Consider the following 15,011-nt stretch of genomic DNA (forward strand, 5'->3'; position numbering starts at 1 on the left):
TTGGCTCCCAGTGCCCCTTGTATATTCTGTGTTCCTATGAAAGTAAGTTTGTGTGGCACAGTACAATTCCAGGTGGTGTTAATTGGGCCATATAATGTTAGAAATCCAAGTTGTCCTGTTCCATTTTGTGTTATTTGTGGTAAACACCTTTACAAAAGCAACAACGGTTCAAACAATATTCAAAAGATACAAGTACAAATTAAAGTCATTTGACAAATAAAGGTGATGTTTTAAATGACTACTGGAATCTCAAAACAAACAGGATAAAACTTTTCCTTTAAAAAATGAAATACAGGGCAGTGTGATAGTGGCTCAGTGGCAGAATTCTTGCCTACCATGCCAAAGACCCAGGTTCGATTCCCAGTGCCTGCCTTTGCACACATACACACACACACAAAAGGAATACAGGGAAGAAACTCAGGCATCAAGTTACTTAGTAGCAGAACTTACTGCTCAGAAAAGGGAAAGTCACACCATTGATGAGAATCTAATAAAGCCAACGTGAAATTACACGGAATAAAATGTTTACACAATATGTAGTAGGAGAAATTGAAAGAGATTCTACAGTACAATACCAGTAAGATGAGTCAACATATTGACATCACTTGAAGCTAAAGACCTATGAGTGAAGGAAAAAACAAGTTTCTCTGTCTAGACTGATGCATCAACAGACCTCACCAACATTATTCTATAATATTTAAAAATTTTTAAAAATGTTGGTAGAGTCAATAAAACTTTTTCTGCTGACCTAAGCAAGCAAAGGACAGGATATTTAATGTATGTCTTCCTATTTGGAAACAAAAAGGTCTATCTTGGAGGAATCACGCTGGCATCTGGTGCTAAGAGTGACCCATGGTTCCATGCAAATGTTGCTCTTATTTAAAACAAACAAAAAAATCTGACTTCACAATGGCCTGTTTTCTTCACAGAAAAGTACCCAAAGCTCTGAGAGATGAAATGAAAAAAAAGGTTTTGTGTCACGCTACAAAAAAAACCAATTAAAAATATTAAACTAAGATCTGGTACACTAAAATTTGTTTAAAGAACTGTGTGAAAACCCAAACAAAGAGCCAAAAAAATCTCCTTCTGTGACATACAGAAAATCAGCACTTGGCATAGGAAGAGTTCTCTGAGATGAAGGTGAATTTCAGGAGCACTTTCAAAGCAACTCTAGGCCAGATTTCTGCTAAGGACTTTGAAAATAAACAGCTACTGAAACCAGCCAACTTAACAAATATCTCTCATCACATGAAACAGCTGAACAAGACTCTGCCCTACAAGACCGCAGAGAAAATATTTTAGATTTTAAGTGACAAGATTCTTGGTAATATATCAAGAAGTCATGTGGTAAAAAGTAATCTTCAAATGTTTCCACTGCTGTTTGAACTTAAGTGAGGAAAGATAATTGCAAATCTCAAAGACTTGCCGACCTGGAAGAACAAAATTGAACAAAATAGTACAGTATTTTCCCTCTCTTTGCAAACAGGTGCAAAACTGGGTAAGAAAACTTCTCTCTGACTCTTCTGTTCAGGCTAAGAAGATGATGTCAAGAAGGAAAACATACACTCAAGATGAGATTTAATGATCTCCTCCTGAAAAAGTTCTGGATTTCTGTGAAACACTAACCCTATGCCAACCATAGGAGAGTAATGGAATTTTGTTGCAGGTTTTTAACTTCCTATGTGCATAACCAAGCATCAAGAACCCTTGATGCTTCCTAAAACAGCATAAAGAACAAGGCAGCAATCATCTTGTGCCAGTTTAATAAGAAATCTGTACGTAGTTATCTATAAATTCAACAAAGCAAAAACAGGTTAACCTGGAGGTTATTCTTACGCATTTTACAGATATCCCCTTTTTAGTTTAAGGTGTATTAGAGAGGCTAGAGGGAAGTGCATGAAACTGCAGAGCTGTGTTCCAGTCTCCATGTTTCAAGAAGATGACTGCATAACGATATAGCTTTTGCAATGTGACTGTGTAATTGCGAAAACCTTGCGTCTGATGCTCCTTTTATCTACAGTATGAACAGATGAGTAAAAAATATGGATTAAAAATAAATAATGGGGGAACAAATGTTAAAATAAATTGGTAGATGGAAATACTAGTGGTCAATGAGAGGAAGGGGTGAGGGGTAGGTATGTATGAGTTTTTTTCTTTTTATTTCTTTTTCTGGAGTGATGAAAATGTTCTAAGAAATGATCAATGGGGCAGGCCACTGTGGCTTAGCAGGCAGAGCTCTTGCCTGCCATGCCAGAGACCCAGGTTCGATTCCCGGTGCCTGCCCATGCCCAAAGGAAAAAAAAAAAAAGAAAGAAAAAGAAATGATCAGTGATGATATACAACTATGTGATGATATTGTGAGCCACTGATTGTATACCATGTATGGAATATTTGTGTTTGCATGTTGATTATCAATAAAAATAGTAAAAATTAATAAATAAAAAACAAATAAAAAATAAAAGTAACTATAATTGTTTTCATTTTAGTTTAACTGCTATCATTTAATTGAGACTACATTTGATGTTTTATTGAACTTTATTTTTATAATGTCTAGGATAGTATTTTATATATACATATGCTTAGTATAGACAAACTGAACAATACCATTTCATTGAATCTTCTGGAATTAGATACTGTCCTACTATTGTGTTTTAGTTGAAAAAAGGTCTAGCAGTTCTTTTGTTTATGGTAGTCTTAGTCTCATGTTTGGTGTTTGGATTTTGTTTTGATTTCGTTTGCTTTTGGAAAATAAAGTTCTTAGAAATCATCACTTTAATTAAATATTCTAAATTTAAAAAAAGGAACACCTAGGGCGTTATATAAGATTCTACAAATGTTCCATGCACTATGGTAACTTTCCAGAACCTACAATCTCCAGATGGGTCCCTGGACCAGATAAGTCCTGAAATGCAGAGGGCCCAGCCTCTCCAGAATATCAAGTTCCATCCTCCTATGCCATATTACAGACAGCCCCCTATAACATGAAAATGTTAGAATGGGCATAGCCCAAATACCCCTAAAGAGTGGGATAGAAAGATCAAAACTGATGGTGGAGTTACACAGAGAAGGTCAGGTTTAACAAACTAGTATGATTGCTGAATTAGAATACTGCTATTTCTTTTAGTTTCTAATATCTTAGAGCAGTTAAAAGTAAATACGTAAAATTGTAGAGTTGTAACCCATACCAAATTCTAAAATCTGCTCTACAACTAATTGTTGTAGAATTTCAATTTCATATTTTGAAATTTATTGCTTTTTTGCATGTATGTTATTGTTCACAAAAAAGTCGATTGTGATGATAAATTTCATGTAACAGCTATATGGTGATACATGAACGACTGATTGTATACTTTTGATGATTACATAGTATGTGAATATATAATATATAATAAAAGTAATTAACTTAAAAAAACAATAAAATAAAAAAATGAAAACACATACAGTCAAAACTTAACAGAAAATACCCAAAATGAACTATTTTTCTTACATTTTGTGTTAACATGTATATAAACACAAAATTTCTCATTTTAACCATTTTCATGTGTACAAGTCAGATATTAATTACATTCACACTACTGTTCTACTATTGCCATTATCCATTACCAAAACTTTTTCACCACCCCCAGCGGAAATTCTGTACCCATGAGGCAATGACTCCCCTTCTCCCCACAATTATACAGTACCCTGTAATATACTTTCTGTCTCTATGAATTTACTTTTTTCTAGGTATAGTTAATATTTTAAAAATTATATAGCATTAAGGAGAAAAACAAAAGTATTTGCAACATATCCCAGAAAAATGTGGACAGTGAATAAAGAAGTATTTGCAAGGTCCCTTTGGGAGAATGGGAGGAAAGGAGGAAGTAGTCAACTTTCCCACTTGAGGAATTCCTGATATTCTCACAAGCAGTATAGACAACCAAATCAATAGGCCGAGCCCTCGATCTTGGGGTTCACCCCTATAAAACTTATTTCTGCAGAGCACAGGCTAAGTCTACTTGAAATTAGGCCTAAGAGTAACCCCACAGAGAACCTCCTTCGTTGCTCAGATGTGGCCTCTCTCTCTAAGCCAACCAGGCAGGTGAACTCACTGCCCTTCCCTCTTGGGACATGACTCACAGGGGAATAAGGTTCTCTGACAATGTGGGACAGAATCCCGGGATGAGCTAGGACCTGGCATCAAGGAATTGAGAAAGCCTTCTTGACCAAAAGGGGGAAGAGAGAAATGAGACAAAATAAAATTTAAAGGCTGAGAAATTTCAAACAGAGTTATGAGGTTATCTCGGAGGTTATTCATATGCATTATATAGATATCCCTTCCTTAAAACTCCAGAGAACAGTTAACGGGTTACAGTACATAAGCAAGTGATGAATTAAGAAATGTAGCTTAAAAAATGGTAGATCATGGTGTCATTCCTGGCTCTTACCCAGCATGTTGTAGAGCCAGTGTTTGCTCCCAATGTGGGTCTGTGAGCCTGTTCCAGAGAGAGCAGAGTGATCCCTATGCATATACTAAGTTGCCTGTGTTTGGTGCCAATACATCAGGTGGCGGTCTGATACACTAAACTAGGGAACTATTCTATGGCTCACACCTCCAAAATGTGTCCTGCAAGCAAAACAGCTGTTTGCAGACAGCTAAAGTAGTACAAGATTAATTATGTCAAAGTGGCCTGCAGGAAAGAATTACCTATTTAAGTCCTATGACAGAGCACCCAGGGTGAAAGTCTATTTCACAAAGCATAGAGGGGGCATTTGATTTCCTGTAAATGGGGGGACACCTAAGGCCAAGAGCAAACATAAGCCCAGAACAAGACATCAGAAAAGACAGAGAGGAACCTGCACTTCACATTCACCTCAAGTTGATCTTGATAGGAGGACAACAGTCTGAAGGAGAGCACCAGCCAGCACAGAGTCAAGTTAAAAACACTTGGAGAGGTGGGGTTTTTCTGTTTGTTTGCTTGTTTTTGTTCATTCCTGGTACACAGGGAAATCTCTGTAATTACAGTACCTCCATATAAACTTAAGGAACTGACAGATCAGGGACTATATCCACAGAGTTACACTTTAAAATACCAAGAGTTCGACTTTAAACAAGAGTGTGCAACCAAAGATTATAAGGCAAGCAAAGAAAAAGAAAACGACTCATGGAAAAGAACAAGATAAAAATCCAGATATCATCAACTTTGGACATACTGGACTATATGTTCAAACAGATCAAAGTAAAATTCAGAGAAAGAACTAGAGGGCATCAGGTAAATAATAAACAATATGAGAATTTCAATAGAGAGACAGAAATTTTAAAAAGAAAACAAATACTGGAAATGAACACCATACTAACTGAAATGAAAAATTCCCTAGAGGGTTTCAACAGATTGGGACTAAAAGAAAAAATAATCAGTGAACTCAAAGACAAGACAACTGAAATGCTTCAGGCTGAGAAGCAGAAGAAAACATCATTTAAAAAGTAAACAAAGCCTTAACAGACATGTGGGACACCATCAAGTGTACCAATCATATGCATGATAGAAATCCCAGGAGGAAAAGAAAGAGAGGGGCAGAAGAAATAGTCAAAATGCTCCCAAAAAGAACTTAATTTTTTAGCAAAAAACTTCCCAAATCGAATGAAACACATTCAAGAAGCCCAATAAAGTCCAAATAGGATAAATTCAAAAGAACCATACCCAGACCCATAGTGGTGAAACTGTCCAATCCCAAGGACAAAGAGAGAATTCTGAAACCTACAAGAAACATCCAAATCAGAAAGGAAGAAGAAAAACTTTCCCTATTTTCAAATGACATAATCCTTGTTACAGTTTGCTAATGCTGCTGGAATGCAGTATACCAGAAATGAATTGGCTTTCATAAGGGAGGTTTATTAAGTTACAAATGTAGTTCTACAGACCATAAAAATGCTCAAATTAAAGAATGAACAAGAGAATATCTTCACTCAAGAAAGGCAATATTGTCCATCATTTCTTTTTCACATGGGAAGGCACATGGAAACATCTACCGGCCTTCTCTCCTGGCTTTAGGTTTCAAACGGCTATCTCAGCTTCTGGAGTCTACTGCGGTATTTCCTTCTGCATCTTTTAAGAACTCCAATAAACTAATTAAGACCCAACTTGCATGGGGGGGGGGGGTCACATCTCCACAGAAATAGGTTCCAGCTGCAACTCCATGGAAATAACCCAATCAAAAATCCCACCCACAATAAATCTGCATGCAGAGATTGCATAAAGACCATGGCATAAGAACAGGATGGGGGCTTAGTGAGGTGTAGAATTTACTGACATACAATGTATACCAGTCTGGAAAAGCTGGACCAGCTGCAAGCCCACTCAGAACCATGAGTACCCTAAGCTGCCAAGGCCGGCGCCTCTTCCACACAGGCTAGATACCAGAGGGGAAAGGAAAGACACTTTGCTAACAGCAAAGGGCTGAGCTCAACCAAGCTCCAAATGCAGAATTAATTAACAAATTCTGACTAATGAAAAAAAGGCCTCCAGACAACCAAACCAATAGGCAGAGCCCCTAATCCTGGGGTTTGTTCAAATGAAACTTAACCCCACAAAGGATAGGTTAAGCCTACTTAAAACTAGAGCTAAGAGTCACCCCCAAGAGAACCTCTTTTGTTGATCAGATGTGGCCTCTCTCTCCCAGCCAACACAACAAACTCACCGCCCTTCCCCTGGCCAAGTGGGACATGACTCCCTGGGGTGTGGACCTACCTGGAAACGTGAAACAGAAAACCAAGACTGAGCTGGGACTCAGCATCAAAGGACTGAGAAAACCTTCTCACCCAAAGGGAGAAGAGTGAAATGAGACAAAATAAAGTGTTCATGGCTGAGGAGTTTCCAAACAGAGTCGAGAGGTTATCCTGGAGTTTATTCTTATGCATTAAATAGATATCACCTTGCTTGTTAAGGTGTAATGGAGAGGCTGGAGGGAACTGCCTGAAAATGTAGAGCTGTGTTCCAGTAGCCATGTTTCTTGAAGATGATTGTATAATGATATAACTTTCACAATGTGACTGTGTGATTGTGAAAACTTTGTGTCCAATGCTCCTTTTCTCTACCTTACCAACAGATGAGTAAAACATATGGAATAAAAATAAATAATAGGGGAACAAATGTTAAAATGGATATAGTAGATTGAAATGCTAGTGATCAATGAAAGAGAGGGGTAAGGGGTATAGTATGTGTAAATTTTTTTCTGCTGTCTTTTTATTTCTTTTTCTGAATTGATGCAAATGTTCTAAGAAATTATCATGATGATGAATATGCAACTATGTGATGATATTGTGAATTACTGATTATATATGTAGCATGGAATGATCATATGTTTAGAAAGTCTGTTATATTTTTTTAATTAAAAATTTTTTTTAAATTAAAAAAAAAACCAGCATGGTACTGGCACAAAGAAAGAAGCGTTGACCAATGGAATTGAATCAAGAGTGCAGAAATAGACCACCAAATCTATGGTCCACTGATTTTTGACAAGGCCCCCAAATCCTCTGAACTGGGACAACATAATCTTTTCAATAACTGGGCATGGAAGAACTGGATATCAATAGTCAAGAGAATGAAAGAGGACCCCAATCTTATACCCTACACAAAAACTGACTCAAAGTCGATCAAACACCTAAATATAAGAACTAGCACCATAAAGCTTCTAGAAGAAAATGTAGGGAACATCTTCAAGCCCTAGTAATAGGAGATAGCTTCCTAAACTCTACATCCAAAGCACAAGCAACAAAAGAGAAAAATAGATAATGGGAACTCCTCAAAATCAAATGCTTCTGCACCTCAAAAGACTTTGTAAAAAGGTGAAGATGGAGCCAGCTCAATGGGAGATAATATTTGGAAATCACATATCAGACAAAGGTCTGATTTCCTGTATATACAAAGAAATCATACCACTCAACAATAAAAGAACAAAAACCTAATTATAAAATGGGATAAAATAAATTGCAATGATAAAAAAGTATTTAAATCCTCTAGCCTCCTATATTCTGGAGTAGCTAGAAGGAAAAATCATATGGTAGCCCATGAAAAACTCTGGGACCTATCCTCTCACCACTTGTTGAAGAGTGCTTTGAAAACTTTTGAGTTTTTATTTCTTTGTTTTGTATATATGTTATATTATACAATAAAAAAAAGCTAAAAAAGAAATCTCACCCATACTCTTGGTAGCATCATTAAAGAAAAACAAATGAGAAATTTTGAGGAGGGAGGCAAACAGGTATCTGCAGTCTAATGGAAAGAGGAATAAAATTCCAAGATATAGTCAGAGATTATGACCTCAACCTAACATTTAAACTGAGAAAGAAATATATACATTGCAGATGGCCTGTGTTATATTAATCTAGTGTGAATTACTACGTTTTTTTTTTTGTTTTTTTTTTTTTTACATGGGCAGGCACCGGGAAATGAAGCCGGGTCCTCGGCCATGGGAGGCAAGCATTCTTGCCTGCTGAGCCACCGTGGCCCGCCCAAATTACTATGTTTTCGTTTATAGCATCTTTCAGTTACCTTGCTCATATGACATTTAATGATTAATTTATGAACAATATTTAATGATTATTTTATTAACTTAATGATTATTTTATGAATGTTTAAGCCCAATCTGCAGACAGGCAAGAATATATTCACCTATTCTTTTATATTCTTCACTTATTTTCTCATCATCAAAAAATCTGAGTAATACAAGTGGTGTGGACAACCAAAGCTATAGGCTGAGCCCCCAGTCTTGGGGTTTGTTCATATGAAACTTAACCCCACAAAGATTAGGTCAAGTCTACTTAAAATTTAGGCCTAAGAGTCACCCCCAAGAGAACCTCTTTTGTTGCTCAGATGTGGCCTCTCTCTCCAGCCAACACAACAAGCAAACTCATCACCCTATCCCTGTCTACATGGGACATGACTCCCAGGGGTGTGGACCTTCCTGGCAACGTGGGACAGAGATCCTGGAATGAGCTGAGACTCAGCATCAAGGGATTGAGAAAAACCCTAGAATGAGCTGAGACTTAGCATCAAGGGATTGAGAGAACCTTCTCGACCAAAAGGGGGAAGAGTGAAATGAGACTAAGAGTCAATGCCTGAGAGATTCCAAACAGAGTTGAGAGGTTATCCTGGAGGTTATTCTTACGCATTAAGTAGATATCACCTTGTTGTTCAAGATGTAGTGGAGAGGCTGGAGGGAACTGCCTGAAAATGTAGAGCTGTGTCCCAGTAGCCATGTTTCTTGATGATGATTGAACAATGATATAGCTTTCACAATGTGACTCTGTGATTGTGAAAACCTTGTGTCTGATGCTCCTTTTATCTACCATATCAACAGACGAGTAGAACATATGGAATAAAAATAAATAATAGGGGGAACAAATGTTAAAATAAATTTAGTTTGAAATGCTAGTGATAAATGAAAGCAAGGGGTAAGGGGTATGGTATGTATAATTTTTTTTCTGTTATCATTTTCTTTTCTGTTGTCTTTTTATTTCTTTTTCTAAATCGATGCAAATGTTCTAAGAAATAATGAATATGCAACTATGTGATGATATTAAGAATTACTGATTATATATGTAGAATGGAATGATATGTTAATATTTTTGTTTGTTGTTAATTTTTTTAATTAATAAATAAAAATTTTTAAAAATCTAAGTATAAACCTATAACAACTTCTGTATTCAAAACATGCAAGTTTCACACATGACTCCATAAAGTTTTCAGGCATTTACAAAAGACCTCATTTGTTTTGATGTGTGATGTTTTAACTATACTAAGAATAATGGAGTTTTATTGTTTCAGGAGCAAAAACTCATTGTACATCAATTAATTAGGTAATTTATTTAATATTACTCTTCCCCCAACCCAGATTCCAACTACTATATTTAGACTTTTAAAACAACTGCCCAAATTCCTGAGTCTACATAGGCCTTTTGGTTTGCTAAAGCTGCCAGAATGCAACACACCAGATATGGACTGGCTTTTTTAAAGGGGATTTCTTAAGTTACAAGTTTACAGTATTAAGTCCATGAAAATGTTCAAACCAAGGCATCCAGGAAAAGATACTTTGACACTCAGGAAAGACCTATGGCATCTAGGGTTTCTCTGTCACATGGGAAAGCACATGTTAATGTCTGCTGTCCTCCTCTCCCAGCTTCTGGTTTCAAATGGCTCTCTCAGCTTTTGGTGTGCCCTGGGGCTTCTGGTGTCTTCTGCATCTCCAAAGATCTGTGTTTTGGTTTCACCTCTCTGCTCTCTCTTTCAGCTCTGAGCTGTTTTCTGCCTTTTATTCTCTTCATAGAGGACACCAGTGAAAGGAATAGGACTCACCTTGAATGGGCAACTCACGTCTCCATAGAAACAACCTAATCAAAAAGTCCCACCCAATAGCGGGTCAGCCCCCACAAGACTGGATTAGAAGAACACGGCTTTACTGGGTTACGTAACAGTTTCAAACCAGCACACAGGTGATGGACAAAATTAAAATTCTTACTTGGAACACAGCTTTCTCTGCCTCCAGTCTATGACTCTGATCCATTAAAATGATTTAGGTGTGTTTTTTATTTTTTTAAAGAAAGTTACACAGCCCAAAGTCAGCTCCCATTAATATCACAGTGAAAATCAAAATATAAAAAAAAAATCTAAGTTTCAAATACATGAATATGGGAAAGCGCTGTGTAACTGTTCGGAATAAAAAGTTAAATGAGCCTCTTTTTTTCATGAGGCAACATTTTTCCTTGGGAAAAAAAAATGTCTGACAGACAAACTATGATAATCAGACCTGGATATTCTGGCAGAGGTCTTCTCAGAAATTAACAAGGTAAGACTGTTACTTCAGGGAGAGAACTGACAGATATTTCTTGCCAAATGATAAAATTTGGGGTTTCAAGCAAAAAATGAGAATTCTGAAAAAACGCATATCCAACATCATTTCATGATCTTGACTACTTCCCAATACTGAAAGAGATTTCTGATGGAATGGGTGGTGATATTAACAAGAGTGACTTGTTGATATTGTATAATGACGTCTATCAACATTTGGAAGATCAGAGTAACTCAGTGAACCAGTATTTTCCAATTGACCAAAGTATGGTGTAACAAATTCAGTCACAGGTAATTCAAAGTTCAAACAGATTTTAATGGAACAATATATGAAAAATCCATTGATATGGGTTCAGATTCCACACTGAAACTAACCTTTAAGAAACTACCACTAACTGAGTTTTATGTAGTATTAAAGAACCATATCCACTTATCTGAAAAGGCTATTAAAATGCCCATTCCCTTTTCAACAGCCATTAACTATGTGAGGCTGGATTATCCCCCCCCACTTTAATCCTAATAACATAATGCAAAAAACTGAAAACAAACAAAAAAAAAACCCTGGATACAAAAGTATATATGAGAATCCACCCGTTTCTATTCAACCAGACATTAGAGATTTACAAAAATGTAAAACAACGCCTTCTCATTATGTTATTTTGTTTTCTAAAAATGATTGTCTACCACTAAAAATATATTATTTATATTAATATGTAATGGGCTTATAATGGTCATTTTTAAATGAATTAGTAAAAATTTTTATATGTCTCTCTTTTAATTTATAATACAGTAAATACAAATAGTAATGAGCAACAAAATCCCTTTGAAGTTCCCAGTAAATTTTTAAGATGATAGAATGGTCCACAGACGAAAAAGTTTGAGAATACCTATTTAAAGAATAGAGGATTAATCTCATAGCACTAAAAAACAAGAACAAAAAGTCCATAAAATCATTAACTACAAACTTTCCTAGGTAGGGAATAAGGAGTTAATGCTTAAATTGTACAGAATTTCTATTTGAGTTGATTGTAAAGTTTTGGTAATAGATGGTGGTGATGGTAGTGCAAGATTGTGAATATAATTAACAGAACTGAATTATATATGTGAATGTGATTAAAAGGGGGAATTTTAGGTCATATGTATCTTACTAGAATAAAACAAAAGAAAAAAACATAGGACTGAACAGCACAATGAATACTATTGTAAACTATGGACTGTAGTTAATAGTAAAATTATAAAAATGTTCTTTCATAAATTATAAACAAATGTACCATACTGATGCAAGGTGTTAATAATGGGATAGTATATATGAACTCTGTATTTTATGTATTTTATGCATGGTATTTCTGTAAACTACAACTTCTCTAACAAAAAAATAATTCATTATAAAAATGAAAAAAAAACTTTTCTAGGAAAATTACATCAAAGTTGAAGAGGAACACAATGTCAAATCAAAACTAACCTCACTCCATGTAATATCAATGATAAAATAAAGCAAAGAATGCTTAAATGAAGTGATTTGTATATCCTGGACACATCATGCAAAATCCTGAGCAAATAAATATGGTATTCCTTTTATCTATTTTAATAGGTATTATTTTTGATGAAAGCATGTGAAAGTCAAAAAAACACTTAAGCACAAACTCAAAAACAGGTGATTAAAATAGCAGCCATCACCAACATAGGGGAGACAATCCAAGGTTCTGTCAAAAGGAACAGAAAGTGATACTTCTGCAGCTCTCTAGCAGCATCCCCAGGACACCCAGCTCAGGGTCTAGTTGTTCTATTTAAAACTGGCTTATACGCTTCCAAAGTAAGACACTGAGACCAAGCTCTCATATAGCCCTAAAGAAGCTAATGGGTCACAGTGGAATTAATCCGCAATAATAATGCCCTGTCAGACCAGAGTCATTTTTGAGAGATTATTAGATCACTTGGAAGACTGCGCAAAGTAATAATAACAATAATTACTGAGCACTTACTATGCACCAGGCAATGTAAGCTAAGCATTTTATAAGAATTAACTCATTTAATCTGAAGGGTATGCACCATTTTATCCATATTTTTAGATGAGAAAATCGGAAAATAAAGAGGATAAATCACTTGCCTAACGCAAAGCCAAGTTAAAACCCCTGTCAATCAGGCTCCAAGGTCCAATTCCTTAGCCACTGAACTAGAGTACACAATCACAGCAACCAACAAAAACAAAAATGCAGAAGTTTAAAATTCATTGCCCATGGGGGACTGGGGAGAAAGGGGGAAAATTCAACTTCCCCATCTAGATCATTTCTGATATTTTTGCAAGCAGTGGGGACAATCAAATCAATAGGCTGAACCCTCAATTTTGGGGTTTGTTCATATGAAACTTATCCCTGCAAAGGAAAGGCTAAGCCTACCTAAAATTAGGCCTAAGAGTCACACCCAGAGAACCTCTTTTGTTGCTCAAATGTGGTCGGTCTCTCTCTTTCTCTCTCTCTCTCAGCCAACACGGCAAGCAAACTTACTGCCCTCCCCATCTCTACATGGGACCTGACCCCCAGGGGTGTAAACCTCCCTGGCAATGTGGGACAGAAATCCTAGAATGAGCTGGGACTCAGCATCAAGGGATTAAGAAAACCTTCTGGACCAAAAGGGGGAACAGAGAAATGAGACAAAGTATCAGTGGCTGAGAGACTTCAAACAGGATGGAGAAATTACCCTAGAGGTTATTCTTATGCATTATATAGATAACTCGTTTTTAGTTTAAGATGTATTAGAGAGGCTAGAGGGAAGTGCCTGAAACTGCAGAACTGTATTCCAGTTGCCATGTTTCTTGAAGATGACTGTATAATGATATAGCTTTCATAATGTGATTGTGTAATTGTGAAAACCTTGTGTCTGATGCTCCTTTTATCCAGGGTATGGACAGATGAGGAAAAAATACGGATTAAAAAATTAACAAATAATAGGGGGAACAAATGTTAAAATAAATTGAGTAGAGTGAATTACTAGTGATGCAAATATTCTAAGAAATGATCATGGTGATGAATATACAACTAATTAATGATACTGTGAGCCATTGATTGTACACCAAGTAGGGACTGTTCGTATGCTAAGAATGTTTGTGTTTGTATGTTGTCTTGTCAATAAAAATATTTTTAAAAAAATCCATTGCCCATCCCACACAATCTCTATTGGATTGTGACCTCATTGCTTAAAAAAAGCTTCCAACTTACAAGGAGCTCTTTGACAGCTTCATCCATTATTAATTCACTCAGTGTTCAACTTCCAGGCACTGGGGACTTCAAACAAGAAGAGATTTTGGAAAGCGAGTATTGTGGAAAAGCCTTTTTAAAAAATCTAAAATGGAGACTAAAATACATAATTTCATGAATTCTCAAAGATCTTTTCCCTCTGCTAGCAGAGGTAAAACCATTATAATACAGCAGCCTGGGTAGATTTCTCAAAAGAAAATAATCTCAATTCAAGTCAATCAGGAAAGTTTTATAAAAATTGCTGCTACAAAAGTCTGAATGAACATTAATACATTTAAAAATTTTGCATGTTTGCAAGCTGCAAGAGTAGCTTTCAGCCTACCCTTCATTTCGGGACTGCATTTTAAATATGTTCTAAATATGTGATGAATCAATTTGAGGGAGAGTTTTGAGGCCATTAACAATGAACGTATAACTTCATAACAGAATTTAACTCAAAAGAAGTTGAATGGGAAAATGAACAAGTCATAACAGAACTTTGTCTTAAGGATGAGAGATAAGGAATGGATAAGGAGCAACTCAGTAATTCTACACAGGAAATGCTTATGCTTAGATCTTTTAGAGTTTTGTTTGGTTTTGCTGAACAGTTGGCACATGTTTTAAAATAGATATCAACTAAAACGTCTTAAATAAATGACTTCTTTTTCAGCTTACTGAACTGAAAACATTCAGCAAAACAATTACAAAAATAACTTTCTGGTTTACTCAGAAGGGAAAAAAGGCAACTTGTAAGAACAATTCTGATGCTGACCAGTAAAGTGATAACTTAATATACGTAAAGATTAAAATACAGACATAACGGGTAAGTGAAAAATGAGTGACCAAAAAGACTGTTAAAATCCTTTCTAATACCAATTGTCACCCATTATAATTAAACCCTACTACAATTCCCAACGCCCGAAAGAAAACACAAAACAAAAAAGTCACCACC

At 36.0% G+C, this 15,011-nt stretch overlaps 1 protein-coding gene across 4 annotated transcripts in view; it reads right to left on the minus strand.

Annotated features, from left to right (window-relative positions):
* The window catches only part of LOC143673721 (cytosolic carboxypeptidase 1-like), a 111,866-nt gene that overhangs the window by 92,347 nt on the left and 4,508 nt on the right, over window positions 1-15,011 (minus strand). The gene's annotated exons all lie outside the window — the stretch shown is intronic.

The sequence above is a fragment of the Tamandua tetradactyla genome, chromosome 2, assembly GCF_023851605.1.
Source record: "Tamandua tetradactyla isolate mTamTet1 chromosome 2, mTamTet1.pri, whole genome shotgun sequence".
NCBI lineage: Eukaryota > Metazoa > Chordata > Mammalia > Pilosa > Myrmecophagidae > Tamandua > Tamandua tetradactyla.